The sequence below is a fragment of the Mesoplodon bidens genome (genome assembly GCF_964165515.1).
Source record: "Mesoplodon bidens genome assembly, chromosome: 18".
In the NCBI taxonomy this organism is placed as follows: Eukaryota; Metazoa; Chordata; class Mammalia; order Artiodactyla; family Ziphiidae; genus Mesoplodon; species Mesoplodon bidens.
Window position 1 is genome coordinate 56,098,008 of NC_138175.1, and position 24,238 is coordinate 56,122,245.

The window sequence follows — 24,238 nt, forward strand, 5'->3', positions numbered from 1 at the left end:
GTCTCGCAGACTCAGTAGTTGTGGCTCACGGGCTCTAGAGGACAGGCTCAGTAGTTGTGGCGCACGGGCTTAGTTGCTCCACGGCATGTGGGATCTTCCCGGACCAGGGCTCGAACCCGTGTCCCCTGCATTGGCAGGCGGATTTTTAACCACTGTGCCATCAGGAAAGCCCCATATTTCTTATAAAACACAATATCAGACCCAGAGATGCCGCTTTTAGAAAGGCACCCAAGATGTTTGAAACCACGTATCCACATAAGCATCTTATCCAAGACTCAACATGCAGTAGACTTAAGAATATACATCTTTATGAGAATCCACATAGAGCAAATATGTGTGCTAATGCTTGAACCTAAAGATCAAAACTGTGGAACAGGGCTTCCCTGATGGTGCAGTGGTTATGAATCCGCCTGCCAATGCAGGAGATATGGGTTTGAGCCCTGGTCCGGGGAGATCCCACATGCTGTGGAGCAACTAAGCCTGTGCGCCACAACTACTGAGCCTGTGCTCTAGAGCCCATGTGCCACAACTACTGAAGCCTGCGCGCCTAGAGCCCTGTGCTCCACAACAAGGGAAGCCACCTCAATGAGAAGCCTGCGCACCGCAACGAAAACCCAACGCAGCCAAAAATAAATAAATTTATTAAAACAAAAAAAAATCTGGAACGTAACGTTAACGTTGGAGAAGAAGCATTCAAGTGTAATGAATATTGTAAAGTGTTTCATCAGGCATCCACATGTTTGGTATAATAAGAGAATTCTCACAGGTCAGAAAGTATACAGGTATACTAAACATGAAAACACTTTCAAGAAACAGTCTGTCCTCAGGGGTCACCAAAGAACTTATATTTGTGAGAATCCTCACAAATATAATGAATTTGGTGAGTATTTTGAGCAATTCTTCAATAGACCACACCTCAGAGAATGCATACTAGGACTAAATAATCCTTTAGTTGTCTGAGATTAACCTGAGTTATGACATACTTCAGAATAATTACAAATCACAGCATGTTAAAACTTGCGTGTATGGGAAGAGGAAGGAGATAGGTGGAAATAGCCCATTATCTTCAGTGTATGAATAATTATTTGAGTTTTCTTGAAAAGGCTTAATTACTATTTATGCCTTTCAATCTGAAGGTTAAAGTCTGTTGATCTTATGCCTTCATTACAGGCCTTTGATGATTGTCTCTGGGAAGGAAGCAGTAACAAAAAGGGGCCAACTTCGTTAGGCATGGTTCCTTCACATCCATGTTCCCTGGAAAAACGAAGACCCTGAATGATCAAATTCAGTAGTGTGTGAATTAGCGGCAGGGAGGGGCAGGGAATAATGTAAAATTATGACATGATTCATCGTGCTTATTACGTTCAGGGAGCCCTTCTGTGGATAGGCCAGTGTGGGTGACAGGACAGAATCCTCTACCAATTGACCATGAATAAAGCAGGCAGGACATTAAGGGACTGGGCTTTTCATGGCAGGAGAGTGACAGGTTACTAGGGACTGATTATCAGGTAGATACAATGCACAGGAAAAGTTGGTCACTTTCTCCATTGGATGATGATAGCAGTCGTGTACATCTATGTTTAAAGGAAAATTAGTTTTATTCTTTGAAGAGAGAACAGTTATGTTGAGAGGAAATTTAATCAAAATAGAGTAGTGTGTGTGTGTATGTGATTCGCCATTTAACTGCTGCCATTACATTTTGCTATTGTTTTATTCTAAATGTATCATAGATCTCCTGTTTTAATTCATAAAATCACATGAAATATATATATTACAAATATATACACTGCAAGTATACCCATTACAATCTTCATTCTGAAGTATATTTATTCAGTAAGATAACTTTCATCTGATTTTCAGGTGTATTTTTTTTTACAACAAAATATCAATAGATGCTATATATAAGATTTTACACTTTGTTTTTTATGCACTCTTTTAATACCATTTTACACATAGCCATGTGTTCCCCCAATTTCTCAGCCCTCTTGCATCAAGGCCAGGTCTTGAGACCAGTTTTGCCCAGTTGTTTGTGCATGGAAGTTGTGCGTTTCTCATTTGAATGAGGAAATCATTATTTCTTAAACATCAGGATATCACACCCAGCAATTCTACCTTTGCAAATATACCCAAGAAATTTGAAAAGATTTTTTCATGAAAACATCTTGTATAGCATTGATGATGTGTGGAATCTAAAATACGACACAAATGAACATACCTAAAAAACAGTCACAGGTATAGAGAACAGACTTGTGGTTTGCCCAGGTGGAGGGGGGCAGGTAGCGGAGGGTTGGATTAGGAGTTTGGGATTAGCAGATGCAAAGTAATATATAAAATGGATAAACAACAAGGTCCTACTATATAACACAGAAAGCTATATTCAATATCCTGTAATCATAATGGAAAAGAATGTGAAAAAGAATATGTATATGTGTAATTGCATGTGTCATTCCTCTTTGTACATTTTCATGTGACGCAAATCCGAAAACAACCCCTTGATTTATGCAACCTCCAAACATTTCACTGACGTAAAGGGAGAAATACAAATTAAATATATAAATTGGACAGAACAGTATCTTTGAAAAATATAATATATATGCTTGACAAGATGAGATTCCTCAAAACCTGGAAGTCGAACTGCCATATGACCCAGCCACTCCAGTCCTGGGTACATTACTAGGAAAAAAGAAAACGCTAATTTGAAAAGATACAGGCACTTGAACATTCACAGCATCACTATTTACAGTAGCCAAGATATGGATGCAACCTAAATGTCCATCAACAGATGAATGGATATGGGGGAGTTGCCTGTTGGCCTCGTGGTTAGGATTCCAACAGACATATTGTGCAATGCGATCTCTGTGCATCAGGAAGAGGAATGTAGTTTGTATATTATTAGCAGGTGGAAAATTGCGGTCTTTCCTAAGCAAGACATCAGGAGTTGACTCTTGAGTAAACATTCAGTTTTGTATGAAAGAGTCTGATTCCATATTTGAGGTCTGACTATAGACACCTTTAAGTCTCACTACAAACTGTTCCTCTTCTGCTCACGTGGGCAGGACAGGCTGATGATAAAGCTGAGTGTTCCTTCCCTTGGCAGCAGTTGTAGGTTCACACAACGAGCAAGTACCATCACCTCAGCCCGGTCCTGCATCCAGAGTAACACAAGCCCATCAGCGTTCTCTGCTCTCTGTAGCCATGTTTAAGAACTTGGGAAGTCTACCCTGCTCTCCCCAGAAAGCCTCGTTATGTAACAAACATTTTCCTAACACATTATTTATTTTTTTTGCCGCGCCATGTGGCCTTCAGGATCTTAGTTCCCCAACAAGGGATGGAACCCAGGCTCCCTGCAGTTGAAGCTGAGCTCGGAGTCCTAACCACTGGACCATCAAGGGAATTCACTCCTAACACTTTAATGTATGGAGTCATCAGTCCTGCCATCGAATCTCAACTTTGAGTGGGGATCCATCCTTTTCCAATGGAGAAAGCCTAAGTGCAAACTAACAAAAATGTGTTGGGAGAGTTAATAGGTGAAACTCCTAGTTTATCTATCAAAAACTTCCACTGTGTATGTTCATTCTCAGAGAAAAGTCATGAACATTGATCTTTTTCAATTCTCTCACCCCCCTACCCCTTTCTGGAAATCACATGTTAGTTCTATGAGTCTCCTTTCACTGTATTTTGTGTTTTTTGTTTTTTAATTTTTTAGATTCCATATATAAGTGAAACCATGTGGTATTTGTCTTTGAGTTTTTTTCTCTTAGCATAGTACCTCCTTCATCCATGTGGTTGCAAATGGCAAGATTTATCTTCTGGCTGAGTAATGTTCCATTCTATGTATATACACCACGTTTCACTATTCATTCGTCCTTCCATGGTTCTCAACACAGTCTTCACGTTAGATGGATGAGGCATTTTGCATATACATGTCTTGTACCCCTCTGACCAGGGATTCCCCTTTATGTAGTCAGTGTAGGACCCAACCTAAATTTTTTTTTTTTTAGAAGATGTTGGGGGTAGGAGTTTATTAATTTATTTATTCATTTTTGCTGTGTTGGGTCTTCGTTTCTGTGCAATGGCTTTCTCTAGTTGTAGCAAGCGGGGGCCACTCTTCATCGCGGTGCGCAGACCTCTCACCATCGCGGCCTCTCCTGTTGCAGAGCACAGGCTCCAGATGTGCAGGCTCAGCAGCCGTGGCTCACAGGCCCAGTTGCTCCGTGGCATGTGGGATACTCCCAGACCAGGGCTCGAACCCGTGTCCCCTGCACCAGCAGGCAGATTCTCAACCACTGCGCCACCAGGGAAGCCCTCAATCATATTTAAAGTGCCCCAGGTGATTCCAATCTGGATCCGTCACTGAGCATCGTGACTCTGAGTCCCCCCATTCCTGAGGGCTGAGATCTGGGCTGAGGGCTCTGCTCTGTGTGGGGATCCATCAGGGCCTGGTCTGTGACCCAAAGAGGATTGTTGGGTCCAGCTGAGGTTCCCTCTGCTTCTGTGTACATGATGCCTCACCAGGAGGGGAGCAAGATCTGAAGGAAAGTGTGGGAAACTCACCTGTTGGTCTCTGTGTGGGAGTTTACTGTCCTGATCCCTCCTGGGACAGGGGACAGCAGAGGAGACTGTCTGTTCCACATGCTGAGGGCTTCCCTGTGTGTGTGGTGGTGACTCAGGAAGGGGGTGTGTCGATTCTAAGCATTAAACAGCATCTTTTCCACTTTCAAGATCGACCTCTAAAGATTCACGTTGTCTGAGAAAGAAGCCCTGAAGAGGAGGGAGAGGAAAGAAAAGGAGTCTGCAATGGCTCTTTCTCAGGTGAAGTCATTTTCTCAGCTGATTCTTCTGTCTGTCCTTCCTGAGATGCCCTTCTTTGGACTCGCTGATCTTGTCTGACTGTGAAGTATCCTGCCTGATACCTTACAGTCACCGTCACCTGGAGCCTACCCTCAGTCCCAGTCATCTCCAGCGTTTAATTTAACTTCGTACAAGTGTAAGGTTTCAGAGTTGATTTTGGAAAGAGATTTAAAGATCTACCTTGAACCTTCTATTTCATACACTTCCAGTCAATTCGGTTGTTTTCAACATTCCTGTTTAGATTACTAACAAAAAATTTATTATACAGAGTTATTTATCTCGCCGCCAATTTGGTTACAGATAGAACATAAACTTATGTGGCCAAAAAGCCCAGGTTGAATGAAAATTATATGCCTGTATTATTTTTAGTTTTGATAACTCTAAAGATATGTCCCTTTTAATTGTACCAAAATCCTTAAGCTAGCTCCCAGTTACTGAACTTTAATCACACATTGCAGGAACTTGAAAAGCATTTTGGATAGGTTTCTATTATATTTCTTTAATTCATATAACTGCTGGTTTGTTTTTAGGCCTATTACATAGAGTTCTTTTACAAATTAATTTTAGCAGCAACAACCTGAGTGAGAAAAGAAAAAAAAAATACCGCACATTTACTAGACGTATATACACATGTATAGAGATACACATGAAAATACAGACAGATAGAGACTAAAAATACATATTTGCCTTTAACTTTTAGCCAGGTCTCAGATATGAACTTAAAAAAATAGTTAGATCCAGTTTGTGGTTCCGTGGTGTATGAATTCTTTTAAAGCTTTTTTGAAGTCAACTCATCTTTTGGAAGCTTGTGTGTACCAGTCAATGAATGCATTACATTGTCTACAGAGAGAATTGGAATCCTCTCTCATATGGGGTGCCCCTTAAGGTGGAATAATTTAAAACAATGGCTCTCCCTTTTCAACTGGATGGGTGACTTACCAAAAGACCTTAACAAACAGAGCATAACAAAAAACAAGGTTTCTCCTGGGAGTTTTGAAGTGTAATGGCTATTATCAAAAATGTATAGCAATTGCTAATTTATCTTAGAAACATTATTTTGGGGATTAGTATTTCGATCCTCAGACGCTCTCAGTTTAAAGGGGCAGGTTTTTGCAGAGGCAGAGAAAGAAAGATGGCATCAGGGCAGGGCCTGAGCACCAGACTGTTGCCTGGGTGGAGTCTGAAACAAAAGGTTCTGAGAAGACACACGAGCTTTCAGTTTTGGGGAGGAAAACACCAGGAACACAAGGCTTCAGAAGTTATTTTGTTCATTTCTAGTTTTTCGGTTTTGGTCAGTGCAGAATAGTATATCGCAAGTAGGCAATTTTAGAATTTTGTGCACGTTTGGAAGCTTCCAGGTACCAATGAAAATAAATATTCCATTCATTTTGTTTAATTTTAGAACTGTAGTCCTCAAATTTAATCTTAAGGAAAACGAGTTCGGAGAGATGGAAGGTTATAATGGCCACCGTAATCCTGGATTACTTTTAGTTTGTTCAATGCACTTAGTAAAATTGTGCATGTGGACTTTTCATAGTTTTGAAACGTAAAACAGGCTGGACTCCCTGAAAGAAAGCTGCCCTCAAAACATTTAGATGAACAGGGTCCCATTTCCTCAAGTTATCCTGGAATCGCAAGAAAAGTGCCACAGTTATAGCCCAGATTTAAAAAAAATTGAAAAAAATATTGTATCCCAGTGAGCTCAATCTCCAAAAGACAACATTGCTCCTGGGTACTTCAGAAAACAAATGAATGCTCACCAAGGATGAAGCCTTGATACAGAAAGAACAAAACCTGAAACTGAGTCCCTTTAAAACTAATTTCCCCTGCTGAATTTGTGATTAGCCTCTCTCTCCAAAACTTTATTCCCTTTCTTGTCTCTCCCCTGTTCTCCTGACTGAGGAGTATCAAAGTAAAGGGGAAATTAAAACCAAGGAGGACACTGCGAGACTTTTCTGAGTACAAAGTCACCTCGGTGTCCCCTGTTCCTTTTTTGTAGAGAAAAGGTTTTGGTCTTCTAAACCTTCCCTGAATTCCAAAGAGCAATCTCAACCAGTTAATGATTAGAAGAATAAAGTCAAAGGACTCCTAGTTCCTCCTGAAGTGATATAAAAAAGAATCTGAAGCATATCTTTGAGTTGTTCTGCAGAAAATAAGAACTTCCCACCAAGTGAGGACGGGGATGTTGACTGAAAAAAACAAGTACAATGTGAGAGCTTTGAGTTCAGTTTCTTTTTTGTTTTTGTTTTTGTTTTTTTTTTTTGCGGTACGCGGGCCTCTCACTGTTGGGGCCTCTCCCATTGTGGAGTACAGGCTCTGAACGTGCAGGCTCAGCGGCCATGGCTCACAGGCCCAGCTACTCCATGGCATGTGGGATCTTCTTGCACCGGGGCACGAACCCGTGTCCCCTGCATCAGCAGGCAGACTCTCAACCACTGCACCACCAGGGGAGCCCTTGAGTTCAGTTTTATTAGGGGCTTACTGAGGACTATAGCCCGAAGACAGCCTCTCAGATTGCTCTGAGGAACTGCTGTGAAGAGTTAGGGTGAGGGGTCAGTATTATACATGTTTTTGGTAAAGGGGGGATACGTGCAATGAAGCACAGATTTTGGCAGAAGTTTGCTGCTATTCACTAGAAGGTTGCTGGTAGTGACAATGAGCATATGTCTCCTAGAGTGATTTGTTTTTGATTAATTTATTTTTGGCTGCGTTGGGTCTTCATTGCTGCGTGTGGGCTTTCTCTAGTTGTGGCAAGTGGAGACTACTCTTCATTGCAGTGCGTGGGCTTATCATTGCGGTGGCTTCTCTTGTTGTGGAGCATGGGGAGACCGCATTTCAGATAGCTCTGAGAAACCGATTTTAGTGACAGGAGCATACATGCAGTCAAGCACATCTTCTTCTGCAGAAGGTTTCTGCTAGTCTCGTGAAGGTTTCTGCTAGTCACGAGCAGCAGACGTCACTATGAAGGATTTTAGTGTTTTCCTAGATACGAGGAGATGCAATAATTGGGCTCCTAAAATTTTCTAAAAATATCTCACTATCTGAAGACCTATTCTGCCAGTTTTTCCCAGAGCGCAGAGCGCCTCTTTCCTGATGCCCACCCTGAGCTCCCTTCATGGGGTGAGGAAGGTCAGCAGCTGCAGCAGCTCATGATTTAATCCTTATAGAGGTAGATGTCAAATGCCAGTCTGTAGTTGGGAAATTTTGGGCAATCCGAAAGGTTGGGGAGAAAGAGCATCAAGAGGGAGAAGAAGATGCAGAGTGTGGTGGGACAGGTGTGGGGGAAGAAATAGAGCGGAGGGCAGGAACAGCAGGAGAGCGGAGGGGAGCAAAAGGAGAGGCAGGGGGCTTCCCTGCTGGCGCAGTGGTTGGGAGTCCGCCTGCCGATGCAGGGGACACGGGTTCGTGCCCCGGTCCGGGGAGATCCCACATGCCGCGGAGCGGCTGGGCCCGTGAGCCGTGGCTGCTGAGCCTGCGCGTCCGGAGCCTGTGCTCCGCAACGGGAGAGACCACAACAGTGAGAGGCCCGCGTACCGCAAAAAAAAAAAAAAAAACCAGAGGCAGAAGCATAGAAAGAAATAAGGAGGCAGATAAACCGAATGAAATGGTAACACAGTAGTGCAGGTAGGTGGTGGGAACTGGATGCAGATGGATGGTGAGTTGTTTGGATATGGATGATTAAGTCATGATATATGATTTGGCTTTAGAATGTAGTGAATTTAAAATCTGTTTAAATTATACATATGAGGATGAGAATTGCAAAGCTGCTGTCTACAAGACTTGTGCACTTTGTAATTACTTGTAATTACAAAGAGAAGGTTCCTTTGCTCTGGCACATGAAAAATGGTCCTGGGTTTTTTTTTTTTTTTTTTTTTTAAATGAGCTCACTGTCATCAGAAAGATTTTTCTTTTTAATTAATTTATTTATTTTTGGCTGTGTTGGGGCTTCGTTTCTGTGCGAGGGCCTTCTCCAGTTGCGGCAAGCGGGGACCACTCTTCATTGCGGTGCGCGGGCCCCTCACTGTGGCGGCCTCTCTTGTTGCGGAGCACAGGCTCCAGACGCGCAGGCTCAGTAGCTGTGGTGCACGGGCTTAGTTGCTCCGCAGCATGTGGGATCTTCCCAGACCAGGGCTCAAACCCGTGTCCCCTGCATTGGCAGGCAGATTCTCAACCACTGCGCCACCAGGGAAGCCCCGGTCCTGGTTTTTTAAGTTGGAGGGATGATAAGGACGAACTCTGCCCACTGACCCTTAAGGCAACCTTTTCAGAATTCACTTCCACCTGATTCTCTTCACTAAATTCAGATCTTCTCAGAAATGTCTCCTCTCTGGGCCTCACGGACCCCACTTATAACATGGACACATGAAAGTAGACTAGAAACTCTGGAGCGTGAGCAGTACCGACCCACAAAATGACTGGCCAGATTAGCTGTGTGTCTCTGTGTGGCAGTTCTTTTTGGAGAGAGTGTCCATTTGTATTTAGAAGCTGAATTTGGTCCCAGTCCTCCCAGAATGAAAAAGAAAAACACAAATTCTAGAACCGAAACAAGAACATATGCTCAGAGTAAAAGTTACCAGAGTCAGACATATTTCTCTGCATTCAGTGTAATCTGAAGAGAGTTTAGAGTTTATGCCAGTCCTGGCACTCAGACCTGCACTGGCTCTTATTTGCCCTCAGGACAAATCCCAACTCCTCCCTGTGGCTACTCAGCCCTGTGTCATCCTCAGGGCCCTGCCAGTGTCTCCAGCCTCATCCTGGGAGCTGACCCTGTTTTCATGGTTCACTCTGCCCTGGGCACTTTCACCTTTTCTCTGTTCCTCCAATTTTTCTGTCTCAGATCTCAGTTCCTTTCTTACCTTCTCCCTTTAAGTCACCATAGCACAGGCCCTTTGTCCCCCTTCAGGTCTAGACTCAGATGTCCTCCCATCCCCTCCTGACAATCTCTTTCACGATACCCAGGTTTTATTGCCTCTGTATCAATCACCCTCACCAGAAATGCCCTTCTCCATTGATTGTTTGAAGTCTTTGCCATTTTCCTTTCATTTAAAGGCTCACAGTGTTCCTCTTTTTTCCAGGATGGCTGCAGTATCTCACTGTAGGGATGTCTTTAGATGCTGGGACTGTGGGTCGGGCTGAATAATCCTCAGGGAAAACCACGGGCACAGGGTAGCCCCTGCTACAGCCCCCTGGTGTTCCAGGCTGTGCACATCCGTGACCAGTTGCCACCTTGGTGAGGAGCTTTGCCTTCCAGCAGGTCATCTGCACAGAGTCAGCCTTAGTGATTTCACGGTGTAAGGGTGAACAGAAGGCTGGAAACTAAGGGGGCATGTGGTGGCCCCCCTCAAAGAGCTAGGGTATCTTTTAATTACCTACGAGTGGGGAGACAGGAGACAAGAAGCTTGGGGACCATCTGTCTTTGAGACTTCCTTACTGAATTCAAATGCCTTTGTAACTGCACTCTATAATGTCCCCAGTTGGTGGCAAGGTTTCCCAGGAGGGCCAATGTCTTGACCTTCATATTGAATGCCCAGTGTCCTTTGGGTGGCATCTTGTGAATATTCCTGTTGGAATGTGTTTTCTTTTTTATATAAATTTATTTAATTTATTTATTAATAAATAAATGGCTGCATTTGGTCTTCATTGCTGCGCATGGGCTTTCTCTAGTTGCAGCAAGCGGGGGCTGCTCTTCGTTGTGGTGTGCGGGCTTCTCATTGTGGTGGCTTCTCCTGTTGTGGATCACGGGCTGTAGGCGCACAGGCTTCAGTAGTTGTGGCACACGGGCTCACTAGTTGTGGCTCACAGGCTTAGTTGCTCCGCAGTGTGTGGGATCTTCCCAGACCAGGGCTCGAACCCCTGCTTTCCCCTGCATTGGCAGGCGGATTCTTAACCACTGCGCCACCGGGGAAGTCCTGAAATGTGTTTCTGAGAGGTCTTCGGGCCTTTTAGCCCTGTTTGCCTTTTAGCCCTGTTTGCTCATGAGTTCATGGTGGAGAGGCAGAACAATTGGGAAGTTGGAAGGGAGGCTGTAAGGGTCTGCTGGAGGGATTGGGCAGCAAGTGGGGGCTTCAGAGTTCTCCCCATGAATTGTTTGTGCACCTGTCCCTGTGGACTCAAGGGGTGTGTGGAACTGTTGGCAAGTAAAGTCTTCTTTCTGGATGGAGCACCTGGAATTGCGTTTATGGGTAGTTGCGGGGTGCATTGTGTGGTCTATGAAACCCACTTGCGGCTAGATATCAAAGGAAACATAATTGTTATAGTGAGGGAAATATATGCACTCCAATGACCGTTACTGCATTATTCACAGCAGCCAATATGTAGAAAGAACCAAAATGTTCTCTGATAAATGAATGGATATAGAAAATTTATGTCTGCCATAAATTATGACATTATTATGACAGAAAAAAAACACATATTTAATGTGGAAACTAAAAATGTGAAACTCATGGAGCCATAGAGTACAAAGGTTGTTAGGAGTTGGATGGTGGGGTTAGTGGGGAGATACTGCTCAAGGGTTACAGAGGTCCAGTTGTGAAATTAGTAAGTTCAACATGGACATCTAATGCCCAGCATGCTGACGGTCGTTAATCACACTGTGTTTCTATATACTTGGAATTTGCTGAGAGAGTAACACTTAAGTGGCCTCACTACACGGAAACAAAATGATGATTGTGAGTTGATGGAAGTGTAAATTACTTTTTTGTGATAATTATTACAGAGTGTCTACATCTGTCAAATCATTGTATGCTTCATGCATGTACCGTTGTTATTCGTCAGTTACACCTCAGTAAAGCTGGGAAAGAATAAGCAAGTGGGGGCTGTGCTGGGCTTGCCTCCTGTGCGTGGTGCTCCACCCAGGCTTCCCATTAGATCGATGTGATATTTTTCATGTACACGTTTTATACCTTGCTCTGACCAGAGATTCCCCTTCAGATAATCCACCCTCAACAATATTTGAGGTGCCCCAGGATGTTCCAGTCCGGATCCATCACTGAGCACCATGGCTCCAGGTCCTCCCGTTCCTGAGGGCTGAGATCTGGGCTGAGGCTGAGGGCTCTGCTCTGCGTGGGGATGGATCAGGGCTGGTCTGTGGCCTGCAGGGGATCGTCGGGTCCAGCTGAGGTGCCCGCTGCTGCTGGGTACGTGAGGGCCTCACCAGGAGGGGAGCCTGATCTGAAGAGAAGTGTGGGAAACTCACCTGTTGGTCTCTGTGTGGGAGTTACTGTCCTGAGCCCCTCCTGGGACAGTGGGCAGCAGAGGACTGTCTGTTGCACATGCTGAGGGCTTCCCTGTGTGTGTGGTGGTGACTCAGGAAGGGGGTGTGTCGATTCTGAGCATTAAACAGCATCTTTTCCACTTTCAGGATCGACCTCTAAACATTCATTTTGTCTAAGGAAGAAGCCCTTAAGAGGCGAAAGAGGAAAGAACTGGAGTCTGCAATGATTCTTTCTCAGGTAAAGTCATATTCTCAGTTGGTTTTTCTGTCTATTCTTCCTCAAATGCCCTTCTTTGGACTCGGTAAACTTGTCTGACTCTGAAGTATCCCGCCTGACATCTGTACATGCACGGTCACCCAGGTCCTTCCCTCAGGGCTTGTTGTCTCCACTTAGATCCCGTCTCCCCATGACCCAGTGACCTGGAACTTGTGAAGAGGCTCCACTGGGTGTAGTCCTGGGCAGGGCTTCACCCCCATGGATTTAGTCGGGGTGTCAGTGCTATTGGCCAGCAGTAGTTGCTTAGGGGCCCCATCAGGATGCACTGTCTGCTCTCTGTAAACCAGGATCTAGATGGTGCACATGAAAGTCAGGTATTAATGTGCACAGTACCTGGTAAAATCTGGAAATCAGGCCAACTAAGGGTAATTTGTTCTGACTTATTCAAAGGCAATTGAAGCTAAGTGAGCAAGTCACTGACTAAATCTTAATGACTGGGAATGGAATGGTAAGTTCAGAACTAGACATCAGTGATGGAGGGTGTTTTAGTCCATCCTGGAATTTAAACTATGAAATCAACCTAAACCTCTGACCGTTGGAAATTCTTTATGTCACTTTCATCACCTCCATTCCTGAGAGGTTGTCTTTTTACTCTGTGGATTGTATCTTTTGACACACAGTATTTACCATTGATGCAGGTTAGGGACCAGCTTTATTTTTTTGCTTGTAGATATCTAGTTTCTCAGCACCATTTGTTATTGAGACTGTCCTTTCCCATTTGTTTAGTCTTGGCACCCTTTTCTATACCTTTTCCATATATTCCAGGGATTGTTTGAGTTTTCTAATCTGTTCCATTGGCTTATGTATCTGCGTTTATGCCAGTACCACATCATGTTGATTACTTTGTAATAATGTTTTAAAATCTGAAACTGATGGGCTTGGTCGATGGCCATGATCTTCAGGTCCAAGTGCTTCCAGCCCTGGCCCCACACCAGACAAGGGTGGCTACCTGCTGGATCACTTCAGTGAATGTAAAAGCTTTAAAGAGAATTTCATGAAGTGTCTCCAAGGCAATAGTTTTGACGATACTTTACAGAAATGAATCAAAACAATATATTCAGAATGTAGGATGGAGAGGCAACTGATGTTACAACAACCCCTGGAAAAACTGGAATTTGGAGATTTGTTTGTTTTGTTTTCTTTTCTTTCTCGCCATGCAACGTGGCATGCGGGATCTTTGTTCCCTGACTAGGCGACGAACCTTCATCCCTTGCAATGGAAGCACTGAGTCTTAACCACTGGACCACCAGGAGGTCCTGGGGTTTGGAGATTTGCTAGATGGAAAATCAGAGAGAAAAACTGAACCTTGATGGGAAGAAGACTGCAGGACAGTGTGGGGTCATCTGGATGACGTTGACGCCCTGATGACCTTGCCACTCCAAGGGCGTGCGTGTAGGTACTATGACTCAGGAAGGGGCTTTGCGGATGCCTGAGAGATGCCGCTGAAATCAAGACAGACACCCCACCCTGGTAATGGCTCGTCTTCTAAGAATCCCCAAAGGATTTTGGAAAACCATTGTCCCTTTTAGATTCCCATTTTCCCCCAGGTGTGTTAGGTTTTCTCATTAAGTCCTAGTGTGTGACAGGGCTCCCAGGGAGGTAAGGTGCTAGGTGACATCTGCGTAGTGAGTGGAACTTTGGGCTCCCGCGTGGTGCTGGATTCACATCACAGGCTCTGTGTCTTTTCAGCGCTAATGTGCTAAATGTTCACGATTAGCGGTCTGTTACGTAGACAGAGATTGTCAGGAAAACTTTTCGCAGCAAATGGTTTCCTCTTCATACTCATAAATATATATGCCCTTTATCTCTTTTTTGGGGGGTTGGATGCTGCGCTGCACAGCATGTGGAATATTAGTTCCTTGACCAGGGATCAAACCCATGCCCCCTGCGGTGGAAGCATGGAGTCTTAACCACTGGACCACCAGGAAGGTCCCTGACCTTTCTTTTCTTTTTTTTTTTTTTTGCGGTACATGGGCCTCTCACCGCTGTGGCCCCTCCCGTTGCAGAGCAGAGGCTCTGGACGTGCAGGCTCAGCGGCCATGGCTCACGGGCCCAGCCGCTCCGCGGCATGTGGGATCTTCCTGGACTGGGGCATGAACCCGTGTCCCCTGCATCAGCAGGTGGACTCTCAACCACTGTGCCACCAGGGAAGCCCTCTTTTTTTTTTTTTTTTAACAAAAATAGAGGACAAGTTCAGAAGTGGGAAATGGTCTGGCTTTTGAGATATCTGACTTCTTGCTTTTTTTCTGGTGATGCCCGAGCACCAGGTATCTTTCTAACCAAGTGTCATTTTCTTTCTTTCTTTTTTTTTTTTTGTGGTACGCAGACCTCTCACTGTTGTGGCCTCTCCCGTTGCGGAGCCCAGGCTCTGGACGCGCAGGCTCAGCAGCCATGGCTCACGGGCCCAGCCACTCCGTGGCATGTGGGATCTTCCAGGACCGGGGCACGAACCCGTGTCCCCTGCATCAGCAGGTGGACTCTCAACCACTGCACTACCAGGGAAGTCCCGGCATGGTTTTTGTTTTGTTTTGGTTTTTGGCCCTGCTGCGAGGCATGTGGGATCTTAGTTCCTCAACTAGAGATTGAACCTGTGCCCCCTGCAGTGGAAGCACAGAGTCTTAACCACTGGACCATGGGGGAAGTCCCTGGTATGTTAATTTTTTTTTTTTTGCGGTACACGGGCCTCTCACTGTTGTGGCCTCTCCCGTTGCGGAGCACAGGCTCCGGACGCGCAGGCTCAGCGGCCATGGCTCACAGGCCCAGCCGCTCCACGGCATGTGGGATCTTCCCAGACTGGGGCACGAACCCATGCCCCCTGCATCGGCAGGCGGACTCCCAACCACTGCGCCACCAGGGAAGCCCGGAAGAGTTTTAACATAATACCCAGCTCATCCATGTATGTGGATTGTCTAGATGCCCAATTCAATTGGCAATTCAGGTGTAGTTCTCTTTCCCAGGTCACAGAAAACAGAAGACCCTTCATCACTTCAATAAAGAATAGCTTCTGACTTACCAGCTTATTTCTGTGATAGGGGGATAAATTTTACATGCCTGAGTCCTCTAGTCTCAGACCCCAGGTCTTGTCCCTGAGTCTCTGGAGCTGAGGTTGGCCTCCTGTTTGAATGTGAATAGAAACAGAAAAGGTGATCTGTAGGATGAGAGTATGATATGAAATAGCCCTTACTACTCTGGGTAAGTTTTGTATTTGTCATGCTAGTTTCTAATACAGAGGCAAGAACAGCTATTATTTCTTTAAACTGCATAAATTAATTCAAATTGTAGAAAATGTTTCTGGATCTAACCACTGCCCCACTGCCAACACTTGAAGACCCAAGTTTCCAGGCCTGTGAATTGTTTGAGCTTCAGGATCCGGACATGCGAGCAACCTGCTATAAAAACAGCTTTTTATTGAAACCATTTTCATCTTAATAGGAAACATCTTAGTTTTTGAAGTGTTGGAATAACGGGCCCACACAATTTAAAGCTTTCACTTTAAAGCTGTTACAGGTAGTCACTTCAAGTACGCAGGTCAAGGTACAGGGAAGCAGCTTCACCAGCCGCCCTCCCGGGCTCTTTGATCCCACCTGGGCTCCTTCCTCACCCCGCCCCTTAACAGTAGCACTGTCTGGGTACAGCCCGTGAAGCCTTGCCTGTTTCCTTCAGGCACACTTCACTCCACAAGCAGAAACAGAGTACATGGGGAGGTCACTCTGCAGAGTATATGTTTCTCTTTACTGGTGGGACCGTGTGCTGTGCTGTCCCCCTTACTCAGTCCTCACGGTGTTGGGAGTGACTGTAGACCTGGTATCCCAGCACCCGGCCCTCTCCCTGCCAAATCCTGAGATCGCCATTACAAGTCATGTATCTTTTTATTTGGGTTTGAAATCGTGCTAAGGCTGCTCTCTTTCCTTCGCTTTTCTGCTTTTGGTCCACGGACAGCCTTTTGTGACATTTTCCATCGTAAAACCCTTTACTACCAGTAATTGTGAATGGAACAATTAATCAAAAGAATGAAAATAGTATTTATATGTGTATGATTCACATTTAACTGCTGCCATTACATTTTTCTATAGTTTAATTCTGAATTAATTAAAATGGGTATCCTATTTTAATTAATAAAATTCAGTCAGTTTTCATAACCCTGGGTGAATCATGTTTCTTCGGCCAGCACAGTTTTGTTCCACGTCAGTGCTTTATAACAGAAGCACCATTAGGCTCTTAGGGTTGAAAGAATCTGTAACAGTTTCTTTCCCTGATGGAATCAAACAACATACGGTTTAGGAATTATATATTCATAATTTGTACCTGACTTATTCTCTGTAAACTCTGCTCCAGAATATTTATGCAGCTATAATGAAAATACCATAGGAGTTCATTTAAGGCTCTGCCTTCTACTAAAGTACAAAAATTGAACTAAGTAAATTAGGTTTCTTGAGTGCTTCACGGTTTGGGGTGCATCCCATTTGAAACCGAGCAGGACCCTGAGGGCCTCCTGGACATGGAAGCCTTCCTGTGTTTCCTGTTTCCTGTTTGTAGGGAATAGGCTTCAGCCTCCATGATCTTCCCTGAATTTCAAAGGGCAGATGGAAACAGTTGCTAATCAGGATACAGAGACAAAGGAAGGGCAGTCAAATAACAGTGCATCCTTGGGATAGGATCCTCCTGCCTCAAGGGATACACAGAACAATATCTTTGAGCTTTTCTGCAGAACAAAAGTTGATGAAGCACTCTTCATTCCAGAAACATCAGGAGATCACCTGAGGCCAGATTAAACGAAGCAGGCCCTGCACACACCCTGATACTTATCAACAACCCTGCCCTTGAACAAGTGCTATAAAACTCCTCACCATATCCCCCTCCCCCGCCTCCGGTTGGGACACACCGTTTTGAAGGGCACGAGCCTGCTGTGTCCCCCTTTGGTTGGCAAAGCAATAAAGCTATTCTTTTCTACTTCACTCAAAGTTCTGTCTCTGAGATTTGATTGGGGACCGTTGTGCAGAGGCTGAGTTTTTGGCATCACATCTAGATGATAAAGTGGTGGTCAAAGCTGTACAAGCCAGAAAGCTTTTATAGATAGAAGCTAGGCAGCATAAGAATTTTATTGTGAAGACCCAGCAATTCCACTACTGGGCATATACCCAGAGAAAACCATAATTCAACAAGACACATGGACCCCAATGTTCATTGCAGCACTATTTACAATAGCCAGGTCATGGAAGCAAACTAAATGCCCATCAACAGACAAATGGATAAAGGAGATGTGCCAAGGGCTTCCCTGGTGGCACAGTGGTTGAGAGTCCACCTGCCGATGCAGAGGACACGGGTTCGTGCCCCTGTCTGGGAGGATCCCACATGCCGCGGAGTGGCTGGGCCCGTGGGCCATGGCTGCTGAGCCTGCGCGTCCGGAGCCTGTGCTCCGCAACGGGAGAGGCCACAGCAGTGAGGCCCGCATACCGCAAAAAAAAAAAAAAAAAAAAAAGAAGATGTGCTACATATATACAATGGAGTATTAGCCATAAAAAGGAACGAAATTGGGTTATTTGTAGAGACGTGGATGGACCTAGAGACTGTCATACAGAGTGAAGTAAGTCAGCAATAGAAAAATATCGTATATTAATGCATATGTGTGGAATCTAGAAAAAGGGTACAGATGAACTGGTTTGCAAGACAGAGACACAGATGCAGAGAACAAACATATGGACACCAATGGGGAAAGGGGGTGGTGGTGGTGGGATGAATTGGGAGATTGGGATTGACATATATATACTAATATGTATAAAATGGGTAACTAATAAGAACTTGCTGTATAAAAAATAAAACGAAGTTCAAAAAATAGATGCAAATGACAGCATAGCATGCACACTGTTTTATACTTAAATTTTTCATTAGTATATATCTTGGAGATAATTCCAGGACATATAATAAAAAATTTTTTTTTATTGCGAAGAGAAGAAAAATTTTTTTGTCGAGGTTACATTTTTCTGGGGGAGGTATGGCAAAGGTCTTATCCTGTTGTTTACCTCAGTGGTATCATTCATGAAATTCCAGAGTGGTTGGTTTAAGGTCACATTTCTGGGAGGGGTGTAACTGCAATAAAGTCTTGTTTTGCTGTCTTTGGGGCAAATTACCACTTTGGGACTGTTTTATTTTTTTCAACACTCCCTAAAACCTGTTCCCCATTCATGAATATTCAGTACATGGCATGCACCTTGATTTACATTATGGGAAAATAGGAATATAGTAAGCACATGTGAATATTAGAAAATTTTAAAATCGTACGATCTCTTATGCTTGAATTGCTCAGGGAAATAATTTGAAAATATCAATGTTCATGAGTTTTAAAAACGAACAGTATACAAGAGGAACTTTTTCCTTTGAGAGATAAAGTAGAAATTTCATACATTCACTACCCAAACATTCTTTATTTTTGGTAATGTGCACTTGTAACCATTCACTGGAATAGGGTGGAACCCCATCCAAAGTTTTATTTCGTCATTGAGGCTGATGCTAACATTAAAGTGTATGCGAATATTTGTTACATACTTCAGCTGTCTAGGGGGACAGGGGAGACTTCCAAGGTGTTTTAAAATGGTTTGAGATAACAGGGAATGGTGACTGGCTTGGTTTGTTAATGTGATTACCAGGTGAGGCTTGATGGAGGATACACTTACGGTTTGAACTTTCAGTTTGTATCACAGGATGGAGCCATCAGGCTTCTTTATCAGCTTGCCCACATAGGCTGGATAGGAAGAGGTTGTGACTTATTCGGTGTCAGTAGTGAAACATCAAAAACTGGAGTCAGATTGTTTAATTAAACACAATATTTACTCTTGAACCTCCTGATTTCTTGGTTAGGACACACTATACGCTTCTTCATGCTAATAATTTTATTACATTTTTTTTCTCCTGCAGCAGACATATTGTTCAATTGGGTTGTTGAAAATGCTTGTAAAATACTATTTTTAAAAATTGGCTAAATACGTTTACCCTGTTTAATAAAAATTAATGTGTGGAACTGTTTATTGGATAATATAACTAGGCAATTTAGTAGAAGAGCAATTATCCAAGGGCTATTAAAATTTTAATTTCAAATAACGTTACTAAGCAATATGTTACATGGTTTATTTTCTACTGTAATAATTTTTGTTTTTTTATTTTTCTAAAAATATTTATTTATTTGGTCGTGCTGAGTGTTAGCTGAGGCATGGAGGATCTTCGTTGCGGCATGCGGGATCTTTTAGCTGTGGTACGCGGGATCTTAGCTGCAGCATGTGGACTCTTAGTTGCAGCCTACATGTGGGATCTAGTTCCCTGATCAGGGATTGAACCCAGGCCCCCCGCATTGGGAGTGCAACCAACTCCTGAAATTATTGCACAATATTGTGGCTAGCTAAGGTGACTTAGTCCTCCAGTCTCAGACCCCGGGTCTGGTCCCTGAGTCTCTGGAACCGAGCAGAGTGTTGAGTCAATCAGGAACAGAAACAGAATATCCGTTTTTGTTTTTGGTTCCTATGTTTTATTCTAGAACTCATACAGAATATTCCAGGTAATTGAGGTTTTTTTAAAAATAATTTTTATTTTATTTATTTGGCTGTGCTGTGTCTTAGTTGTGGTATGCGGGATCTTTTAGCTGCAGCATGTGGGATCTAGTTCCCTGACCCGAAATTGAACCCAGGCCCCCTGTATTGGGAGTGGAGAGTCTTAGCCACTGGACCACCAGGGAAGTTCCCAGATAATTGCCTTTTAATCCTCATCTTCCTCCTCTTCTTCATCTTGATTAATCTGGAAGTAATGCAATTTGTAACTTTCTTTGGTGATAGCACCTACCTAACCTACGTAACCAATCTCGGAGATTAGTCTTCTTCAGATATTTTTTGGTGAGATATTTCAAATACCTTTTGGAAAAAGACACCTCAGAAGTTGCGGTAATCTTGCTTTTGCGTTTTTTTTTTTTTTTTTGCATTACACGGGCCTCTCACTGTTGTGGCCTCTCCCGTTGCGGAGTACAGGCTCCGGACGCGCAGGCTCAGCGGCCATGGCTCACGGGCCCAGCCGCTCCGCGGCATATGGGATCCTCCCGGAATGGGGCACGAACCCGTGTCCCCTGCATCGGTAGGCGGACTCTCAACCACTGCGCCACCAGGGAAGCCCTTGCTTTTGCTTTTGATTGTTACAACGCCTCCATTAAGATTACCAGCTTTTCCATTCAGTTTGATTCTCTCCTGAAGAACCTGCTCAAAATTGGCAGCATCCATGATTCCATCTTGTACAGGATGGGTACAGTCAAGAGTAAACTTCAGGACCTGCTTCTTTTGGTTTTTTAATTGCCCCCCTTTGCCACAAGCTTCAGGGGCTCCAAGGCGGCCGCGGAGGCTGAAAGGTCAGAATATCCGTTCTTTAGGGTTTCAGTATGAAACAACCATTCTACATAGCTAGAGTTTTGTTTTGTTTTGTTTTTGTTTTTGCGGTACTTGGGCCTCTCACTGTTGACGCCTCTCCCGTTGCGGAGCACGGGCTCTGGACGCGCAGGCTCAGCGGCCATGGCTCACGGGCCCAGCCGCTCCGCGGCATGTGGGATCTTCCCGGACAGGGGCACGAACCCGTGTCCCCTGCATCGGCAGGCGGACTCTCAACCACTGCGCCACCAGGTAAGCCCTAGAGTTTTTTTTGTTAATGCACATTCTCGTTTGTAATACAAAGAAAAATCCAGTTTTTATTTCCTTAAAGTGCTTATATTAATTGTAACTGCAGCAAATGTTCCAGGCTCCAATCACCGCCCCACAGCTACCACTTGGAGACCCAAGTTTCCAGAGCTCTGAATTGCTTCAGCCTCACTAGCGGGACGAGCGAGAAATCAGTTTGCAAAAAAAAAGCTTTTTATTTAATCTGTTTTTAACTTACGAGGAATCTTCTTGGTTTTTGGAAAACCGGCCCACACAACTGTACGCTTTTACCTTAAAAGTATTATGGACAGGGACCTCGGCCCCTGCGCCGCACTCCCGCGCTCTCTCCGCAGACCTGCACTCTCCCCGCTCCGCCCCTCGCACGTAGCGCTCCTCCCAGGCTCCGCCCCGGAAGCCCCGCCTCTTCTCTCTGCGTGTCCGCGGTTTTCTACGGAAGCAGAAGCGGTGAGCTCTAGGTGAACGTCGTGCGGCTGACTGTAAGTTTTCGTGGTGTATATGTGCCGCGCGGCCCCCCTTACTCCATCCTCGGGGTCTCGGAGTCACTATGGACGTAAAATCACAGCAGCCGGCCTTCCACCCCATGTAAATCCAGACGTCGCCCTCACAGGACGGGTGTTTTTTCCTTTGGGTTTGAATTCGCTCTGAAGCTGGTCCCTGACCTTGGCTTTTTCACCTTGTCCAAGTAGACACCGCCTTTCTTAGCATTTCCCTGCTTTAAACCTGTTAATGTCTCGCCCTCGCAGTGTAAAGTCCTCTTCCGCGAGGTGGATTCGCGCCCTCAGCCTGGTCTTCTCGGCCCCTGGAGGGCAGCGCCGGCCGCCGTGCTCCCGGAGAGGCTGCGTCCTCTCCCCGGTCTTGGGGTTCTGCAGAGCCCGCCCCTCTCCGGAGACCCCCTCCCTCCCTCCCTCCCAGCGCCTCTGTCCTCGCGTCTCCTCAGGCCGGTGCTTCTGCTCCGCAGGCCTCTCCTTCCTAGTCAGCTCTTCCTTTCACCCCGCGTAGGGGGAGGTGACCTGGGCCAGCCGTGTGACACCCAGTGTATGTCTGTCCCCAGGTTCCACCCCGCTGGAAAATAGTCTCTTCCGGTTGGGCGGCATCTTATTCAGTCACCATCCCTCATCCTTGTAAATTCGTGGGCGAGGAGGATCAGGAGAAGCAGAGACCGAGCGACTGGGAGAGAAGCAGAAAAACTGAGAAGGAGGAAAGAATGAGAGAGAACCGATGGGGTAGTAACATAGGAAAGGGAGCCTTGTATCACCGGTAGGAGGGAGGCCTTCACACAGGGAGTGGGCGGAGAGCGTAAGAGCTGCAACCATGCCCTTCAGCGAACCGTGGTGCTGGGAGAGAAAGAGGAAAACTAGTGACTAGAAGAGCAGAAGAGAGAAAGCAGGAAGGAGGTATAGCCACCTGGGGTGCCAGAGAGTGCAGACTAAGGCATTGTAGCAGCTACAGAAAGGATGTAATCTGGAGATCGGAGAGGGAGCTGAGTTTGGGAAAAAGATGGAGAAATACATGGATATTTAGGACAATCATAAAGGTTGGGGAGAAGGAGCAGCAAGAAGGGGAAGAAGTCGCAGAGTGGGCCAGGACAAGGGTGAGGGAGAAAGAGGAGGGGAGAAACAGCAGGAGTGTAGAGGGGAACAAAGACAGGTGAAATAGGAGACAGCGAAACAGAATGAAATGGAAACGCATAGTGGTGCAGATAGAGGCGAGACACTGGGTCCAGATGGGTGGTGAGTTGTTCGGATATGGATGACTATGTTGTGATATGTTGATCTGTAGCTTTAGAATCGAATGAATTAAAATTTATTTGCTTAAATTAGACAGATGAGGATGGGAAGTGCAAAAAGTGAAAGGTTTGTGTATTTTGTAAGTATTTGTAAGAGAAGAGAACTTCCATTTGCAGTTCCTGTTCGTCCAAGGCACAGTGACTTGACTCAGGCAGTTGTGGGTCACCCCGTTCCATTTTCCTGGCATGAGGTAGAGGAGAGGAGAGAGACTAGTGGCACAAGAAATGACTAGCTTTGTCACCACATGGTGCCTCTTTAAAGGAACATTAAAAGTTTTGGGTTTTGTAATGAATTTTCTTCTTTCTTTCTGGTTTCTTTATGTTTAATTCTTTGTGTAGCTTGGAATAAATCTTAGTGCATTCAATTTCTACTTTCCTGTGGGTAATTATTAACTTCTGGAATAAGTTTGGTTCCCTTAGGTAGTCTACTCATGACATTCTTTTCTAAATAAGGGAAATCCTCAATTTTTGAAAAACTTCGACACCAGCATTTTTAGATTTAAAATAATTCACAAGTTATTTCTTTTTATTGATTCAGGTTTATATGAGGCCTGAGTGCTTTTCCTCTTCATCTTATATATTGGAAAACTTCTTTGATAACTAGTAAATAATTTTAGACTGTTTTGATGAATATTTGGTAAAAAGGTCATTGGTCTTTTACATTAACAGTCAAAACCTAATTTAACCAGTTAGTCTAATATTTGTTTTTTTCCTCTTTAATTTGGTCTGTTAAAATAGCTGTGAGGTGACAGGAAGATGTTTTCGCTCAGGTCCCTCTTTAGTGTTCTTTGCAAATGATGAAGGATGGGTTGGATTGACTTGGAACCTTTCTCTAACAGAGCCATCTATTCATGATGAAGAAGTTTGCTCACAGTTTATTTTTCAGCTGACCCCTTACCATGTTTTCTTCACCAGTGGCTATATTTTTGCAAATCTGCATGTTTAAATATTTTACTGAGATCTTCTGGAAAGAAGAATTGAATACTCAGTATTATATCTGTGTGATCAGACCTTGAAAGAGAAGTTTCCTTTGGTCAGGAACATGAAGGTTGGTCCTGGTTTTTTCTTGTTTGTTTGTTTGTTTTTTGTGGTATGCGGTCCGGGCCTCTCACTGTTGTGGCCTCTCCCGTTGTGGAGCACAGGCTCCGGACGCGCAGGCTCAGCGGCCATGGCTCACAGGCCCAGCCGCTCCGCGGCATGTGGGATCTTCCCGGACCGGGGCACGAACCCGCGTCCCCTGCATCGGCAGGCGGACTCTCAACCACTGCGCCACCAGGGAAGCCCATATGTACACCATTTTTATTCATCAGTTATACCTCAGTAGTGCTTGAAAAAAAGCGTGAGGTGTGCTGGGCTCACCTCCTCTAGATGGTGCTCGACCCAGGCTTCACACTGATTTGAGTAAGGCATCTTTATATGTTTTATAC

General features: G+C 44.8%; 1 protein-coding gene across 1 annotated transcript in view; it reads left to right on the forward strand.

Annotated features, from left to right (window-relative positions):
* The first annotated feature begins 3,313 nt into the window (after positions 1 to 3,313).
* Positions 3,314 to 24,238, forward strand: part of LOC308605912 (uncharacterized protein) — a 94,048-nt gene continuing 73,123 nt past the window's right edge. Inside the window, exons 1-2 of the mRNA XM_081216246.1 lie at positions 3,314 to 3,527; positions 4,723 to 4,790. The gene's annotated coding sequence lies outside the window, so the exon portion shown is untranslated. The remainder of the gene's footprint in view (positions 3,528 to 4,722; positions 4,791 to 24,238) is intronic.